Source organism: Lathamus discolor, chromosome 3 (assembly GCF_037157495.1).
Source record: "Lathamus discolor isolate bLatDis1 chromosome 3, bLatDis1.hap1, whole genome shotgun sequence".
Lineage (NCBI taxonomy): Eukaryota > Metazoa > Chordata > Aves > Psittaciformes > Psittacidae > Lathamus > Lathamus discolor.
Window position 1 is genome coordinate 36,019,003 of NC_088886.1, and position 7,505 is coordinate 36,026,507.

Below are 7,505 nucleotides of genomic sequence, written 5' to 3' on the forward strand. Positions count from 1 at the left end.
CTCCTGTTCTGGAAAGGGAAAATCTCATCATTTTCATTCAACATTGTAACTTACAGTACTTTTCCACTAAATAATGTGTGCAGAATTTTGAAATGGTTGTAGCTAGCTCTTTTAGGAAAGAAAACTAATTCTAGTCTTACTTCTCATCTTGTATGATTATTCAGTACGTAAAAGAAATCAGCATATATGGTCTTGCATTGCTATTAGTCATTTAGGCTGAAGAAACACAAAGAATGCAAAAAGGCAGAAGGAGAGCTTAGTTTCTTTCTTCCTTCCCTCAAAAAATTTACCTTTTGTTCATTGCTCATACATTGTTCATACTTTCCTGATGTTTCTGCGGCTAATTTGCTGTAACATTACCCAGAGTCCATATCATTATAAATATGAGTAGGGCTCCATTATCTTCTTGAGTCACTGATTAGATGTTAATTTTTTAGTAAAGTGGAAATTATTAACCTCTGATGTTGACAGATGTTAGTCTTCAGTTTGCCTATGTATACAGTAAAATTTTCTTTCACTGTGTTTGATCAGTTCACATTAGTGCCTTGAAACAATCGATATCACACTGTGTTCAAAATCATCTTTCAAGGGACACAAAGTAGTCAGGTGAAGAAAATCTCAAGCGACCAGCATGAACCTAATAAGATTTACTAATAGCTTTTGCTTTTGTAATTTGAAAAAACCCAAAGAGTAGACTTTGAAAAGCTAGACTCTTAATTGGATATTGATCTAAACAAATATTCTATTTCTAAGTACCTGTAAAAATCAGTTATCACTATTTGTTAGGACACATTATATTTATGCTTATTTCTGTAGAAGTGGTACTGCTGCCCTAAGTTACATAAAGATACATTAGCAATAAACTTTTAATAGACCTATTAAATTCACTTTGCTTTGATTTACTCAGAATTTGAGTATAGGCTGAGTGTTCTATACAGCTGCAAAGATGCTGGTACTGAAAATAATGTGATTATCACCATTTTTCCTACTATTTATTTTGCTAATTTGCACAAAGCTGTGGTTTATGGAGCACTTGTGCTGTATCCACTTTTAAAAATGCCTTATATATGGCTTAATACAATTTACCCTTCAGTTTCACTGAAAGATCCTACTTTCTTTGGCTTTTTTTGATTTTGATTTTGATTTTGCTTGCTTATTTTTCACTGATGTAGTGAGACAACACAGCATTATTCTAGAAGTTGTGTATCATTCTTTTTCTAGACTTCTTTCCAGTTAAAATTATATAGTCACACAGGCAGAGCTGTGCAAAGCAGGCAGAATATACCAGTGACCTTTCTTATCCATTTGCCAAGTTCATAACAATTAAGAAAAACAAACTAAAAAAAACCAAAAAACCCACCCAAACAACAACAACAACAAAAAAAAACAAACCCCAAAACAAAACCCCAAAACAAGCCCCAGAAAACTGTGGAATTAAATAAGCTACTTCCTAAAAGGATTTATGGAATGTGATGATAAATACAAATCTTGGATTTGGGTTTGGTTCTTTACTGTATAAATCAAGATCACATCTTTCAAATCAAACTCAGGTAATAAGTTTGAATTTTTTGATTAATTCTTATTCTCACCTATTCACACCTGCTTTTATTTTTCCCTAGAAATATTTAGAAGAGAAACATGCTATATTGGGAGGTAAAACAGTATAGGAGTACAGTAGATGCAGTTATATCTCTCTTAAGCAGATTTCTACAAGATATCCTAGTCCCTTCCTTGAAGTTACACCATTAAAAACACTTTTAGAAATATAGCTCAGCCCCTAAACTATATTTGTATTAAATTAAGAACAAAAAGCACTAACATTTGTAGCTTGATTTTACTCAATAAGAAAATTTTTAAAAATTAATAATGATTGTATCAGGTCATTGAAACTAAGAACTGGCTGCACTTTGAGCACTGAGCTATAGAGCTGTTGACGCCACATCAATATGGCAATAATATATTGTCCTGGTTTCAGCTGGGATAGAGTTAATTTTCTTCCTAGCTGGTACAGTGCTGTGGTTTGGCTTTAGTCTGAGAGCAGTACTGATAACACACTAATGTGTTAGTAGTCACCAAATAGCACTCAACCTGATCTAGGACTTTTCAGTCTCATGCCCTGACAGTGACAAGGGGTACAAGAAGCTGGGAGGGAGCAGAGAGGACACGTGACCCAAACTAGCCAAAAGGGTATTCCATACCACAGCAGTTAGTGCCCAGTATATAAACTGCGAGGAGTCACCCAGAATGGCAGATTGCTGCTTCGGTATCGGTCAGCGAGCAGTAAGCAACTGTATTGTGCATCACTTGTGTTTATTATTGTTTTCCTCCCCACAGCCACTTTTAGTTTTATATCTCTCTTCTTGTTATTCCCTTCTATTAGTGGTAGTATTATTATATTGTATTTTATTTGTTAAACTCTTCTTACCTCAACCTGTGTGTTTTCACATTCTTTCAATTTTTCTCCTCATCCAGCCTGGGGAGGGAGGGTGTAAAAGAGGGGCTGAGCTTGCAGCTGCATGGTATTTAGTTGCTGGCTGGGTTTGAACTGCAACACAGATTACTATGATTGCAGAACTTGCCCATTGAAAGCAGAAGTCATGGTTAAACTTGCAAATATTCAGTGTTCTCTCTGTTCTTCTCAAACCCATACTTTCATTAAACTTGACTTAATAATGGTTTAATTTTTTACTTTTTCATTAAATTTGTGATATCTGTGAGTGTGATTGAAACTGATTGGGGTTTAGAAAGAGTCACAAATACCTATACAGAATGAGTGACTGGATAGGAGCTCCTGTAAACTAGGCTGATAAAAAAGGTGTCAGAAACAATATTTTAATGCTCTTCATTACAATCCACAGCACTGTAAGAAGATAAGGGTGCCTGGTGTGAGGCTGCCGCTCTCCAGTCTCTTGCCAAATGCCAAGGAGGTATAAGGAGGTATAAGGTCTTCTGTGTTGACTAAGAGAAAGAAAATTGTTAAAGTTCAGATTGGGAAATTAGTTGTCAGATGAATTCTGGGCAAATTTCTAGATAATATTTTTGTGTCTAAAGCTCCTGGTGTGCAAGACAGAACCTACTAGCATGCTGCCCCAGGAGCCAGATGTGGCTTTGAAATGACAGAAATCTTTAAGCCGATATATTTCTGTTGTTGGTATATCGGTATATTTGTGTTCTGTTGACTGCAGAAGTATCAGGCACACAAGCTGAGACAGGTGCCAGTCCTATCTCCATCTAGCTATGTAGGAAGCTATAGCCAGAAAGGTTTGAAAGTACGAAGGTGCTCATGTCTTCCACTGCAAGACAGGCATTGTGTCTGACGTCTAGTTTACCAGTAGACAAAGTGTAGACAGATCTTTGCAGCAGCATTGAAATGCAACATCAAACTAGCAGTTTTCTCTTTAAAAATCTCAGTGATTTTGTGTAATATTGGGATTTCAGGAGAAATATATTGAAATCTATGGGAGAAAACCAGCTACCTTTCGAATTTATTACAGTTTGGGTTTTTTTCCTGCAATATATTATTCTTTTTGTGACTAAGATGAAGAAATACCTTTTGTGTCTGTTCCAGAAATCCAATTTGGTATTATTTTTATATATTTTTTTTTGCTTCCTATCCCAGACTTTTTATGTGATAGTTATATTTAGCTTGAAATAATGGAATTTGCACAAACCATAAAGGCTTCAGAGATATGCCTGTAGAAGCCATATTTATTTGTCTTTTGAACAAATATTTTCCTAAAAAAACCAAGAACATGAAAATGCTAGCAATGACAGTATCTGAAATTAGACTCTGAAGTCCAAGTCTGAAGACCTGAAGAGATTATTCAGTCTACATCATTGTTCTGAGGCAGGTTTGATAGCTATAATTCTATTTTGTTATCTCATGGATGACTAATCTGTTCTGAAAGACTAGGGGTGCTGGCAACACCCCAGTTTACTCTATCACCTCATCATCTTTTCTACAAGAAAGTTTTTTCCTAATATCATCCTTTTGGTTTTTTGGTGTTTTTTGTTTTTCTTTTTTTTCTCTGGTCCTATCCATTATCTCTATGAAAAGCAGCCTTATCTTTACTCTTCAGGAAGCTTCCCATAATTTTTACTATAATGTCATCCCCTTTCAGTCTACTCCAAACAATGACTTGAGTAGTTAGCTGTGCGCATGTGTCTACTTGTTCCCAGGTTTTTTAGATCCTATGTCAGATTTACTTGAATCCACTTGACTTCTATTAACTCTGTTGTCAAGTGTGTGGTGTCTCCTCACTGGATTTTTCTTCTAAATACACATATTTGAATTACTGCATCAACCCTTGCACAATCTTCATAGCATTTTCATATAAACTTACACAAATTTATGACTGTGATAAATGTCTAATCACAGAGGATGATGATACACTCCACATCTCATTGAGGTACGGCTATTTGAATAGGAGTCTAAATATTTGTTGCCATTCTCCTGAAATGTTTTTTCTTTGAACTAGTTTGTTTCCCTTAGCTTACAGCTGTTCAAATACCATGATGCATGCCAGTTGCCAATAGTACTAGCTTGCTTCTGGAGCAGCCTGGGGACATTGGACCTCAGGGAATCCTGACTGTGTTTTGTTTTCCCCAGGTACTTGCTGGGCCAGGAGTGAAGAAGCTGATATTGGAGTACAGGTGCTTTAGTTCAGTATTGCCAGAAGAGTCCTCCCCTACTGCAGTCCTTCTATAGATAGTTACGCAAACTCTAGGGTTTCTTTGACTTTACAAGACAGAGACTCAACTTCAGGACAGATTAATGCCTAGTTAGGTAGAGCATAATGCTGAATGTCACAAATTAAGACCAGCAAATTATCCCCTGGCTTAAAGAGAGGTGAGACAAGTTTGACATTCAGCTCCTCAAAAAGAAGAGAAACAGAAAATGCTCTTCTGGCTGTTACTTTGTGGACTGGGATGTTTTGAACCTTCACAGAAAGCAGAGGCTTTGAATTCACTTAAATAGAATAAACACTAAAAAGGAGAAGGAACATATAATGAAACCCAAAATATAAGCACAGTTGGGACATTACATTAATATACCAATTTAAATGCTTCTGAGAAAGAAAGCCTCTCTCCTTTAATAAATGGGACTTCCCTAGAGTTTGTAAGGATAAAATTTGTCATACCGAAGAAAGGATCAGAACAAAAGTATTTTGGAGGTCCAGGTCCATCTGCTGATGAAATTGTTCTTTTGAGGTTTTATAGGGCCAGCCACATGGTATTAAAAAACTGCAGACAACTTCATTACCCATGTAAACAGTCAGAATTAGTAAACCCAGTGAAATTACATGAGTTCACAGTAGCAATAATTTCGGTTTACAATATATAAAGAATTTTCTTCTCCATTAACCAGCTTTGGTATGAACCGATTTTCTTATCAAACTTAGGCAAATTTCCAAAGTTTTCAGAAAGCATGACCCATCAGCACAAACTTGAGCACCATCTCCATGCAGTGGGGATGTGCAGGTTCACAATGAAAGAGTACAGTAGTCAAAAAAGCATCAGGAAGAAGAAATCTTCCCTGCTGTTTCCAATCATGTTTTTGGCTATTTGCCTGGCTTCTTTTTATTACTTTCTGGGAAATATTCGTCTTTCTCATATGTGAGGTAGAAAAAGGCATTTGTGTTCCTTTCTTAGCCACTTTTCAACTTACCTTGTTTTTTGGTGATTACCAGTTTAAGTTGAATGAGTAAACAAAAAAGTACAAGAAAGAATTATCTATCTTCAGCAACTTATTCAGAAATATGCAGGAATAATCAAACAAGTAAGGGAATACACAGGATATGTGCATATAGTATGATACATTAATCAGCTTGATTTGAACAGACAAAATAGCACCCATCATTAAAGTCTGTTTAGGCAAGTATATGACTCATCATTTATTTTTGAGAAAGATATATGTAGTTACAAAGTCCCCTAGGAAAACTCCTTGGCACAGAGTGGAATTGTGAGACTTCTCTGATGTGTTCTGATTCAGAAAATATCAAGCCTACCTGTTTTATTTTAAAAGTGCATTAGATAGAAAAGCTAGTGAAACTCAGGCAGTATGAAAGTTAAAAAAATAATTTTGTCATTCATGCATGCAATTCTTTCTACGTCTTTGCTGTTCTAAGTCATTATTTTGTTGATCATCTCTGCAACATATAAAGTGTTTTACACAAACACTATTGCATGGTGCTATGAGTTCACACTCTCATTATTTAAATGTCTCTGGCCAAGGACTGGTTGTTATGACTAATTTTTGGTTTCATTATTGAAACTGTTAACTCAAATACAAAACCTTCAAAACTAGCCCATTTTCACTTAAAAGACAAAATTATAAAGATCTTGTATCTTTGGAGAGGAATTGATTTTTAAAAGTTACTACACATAGGAAAGCTGAACAGGAGGACTTGCATCTTTGTAGACTTTGATCAGAGTACCCAAGGGGATTCCACACTTCTATTTAATAATAAAAAATGTTTCTTCAATAAAGAGCCACTGTTTTCCAAAAATACATTAGCGCATCTGAACGTGTCTTGATGATCTTGGTCTTTATGATTGGGTGACCACAATTACTGAATATAAAAACCCAAACAGAAAATATATCACTCCTCCTTGCCCCCTGTTCACTGTAAGAAACTAAATGCTTAGAGCAGATGAGCTTATGATATTGATTTTGGCAGATTAGCCACCACAGGCATTTAAGAACAAAGGCATGCACAGAATATATCTATTAAAATTTCTGTGCACAAGGAAAACTATGTACAAAAAATACTGAGGACATACATATCCCTATATTACTATTCCCTATATTATATTACTATTAAATAGTAGCTGTAAATTATAACCATGGGAAATAGCTAATCTATTGACAAATTAAATATATTCAGTAATAAAAATGGTTGCCACATGAACATTAAAGATAGAACTTGGGAAGTATCAGCTGTAACCAGCCTGTACAGATTCACTGTTGAATTGTTACTGTTCATAAGATTTCTGCTGCTTTACCTGGTATAAAACTATCCAACTGCTACCAACCCTACCCCTTGATTGAGGTGGGAGACTTAAGTCAGGAATGTGTTTGTTAAAGTATTTGGATACCTGAAGTTGGAATTATGAGATTGGAATTTTCAGAAGATCCTAGCATGCAAATACCTTTTATATCAATGAAAAATCAGTGTGGTGCTTGAAATATGTCTGCATATATACCTTTGATTTTTTTTATTTTTTTTTTTAAATCATCAAGTTGATCTGAGTCTTGCTGATGACATTGGTTTTGAGGTACACAGGAGTATTTTGTTTGTGGTGATTTTTTCTTTCTTGTTTGTTTTGGTGGGTGGTTTTTTTTTTTTGTTTCGTTTTGGTTTGGGTTTTTTTTCACTTTTTAAGGAAGTGTCAGAACATGGTAGTTGTCTACTTCATGTTGATTTTAAACAAAAAAGCCAATTGCTACGTCTTTAATCATTTAAGTTTTATTGGAAATCTTTCCTATAAGTCATTACTTTAGA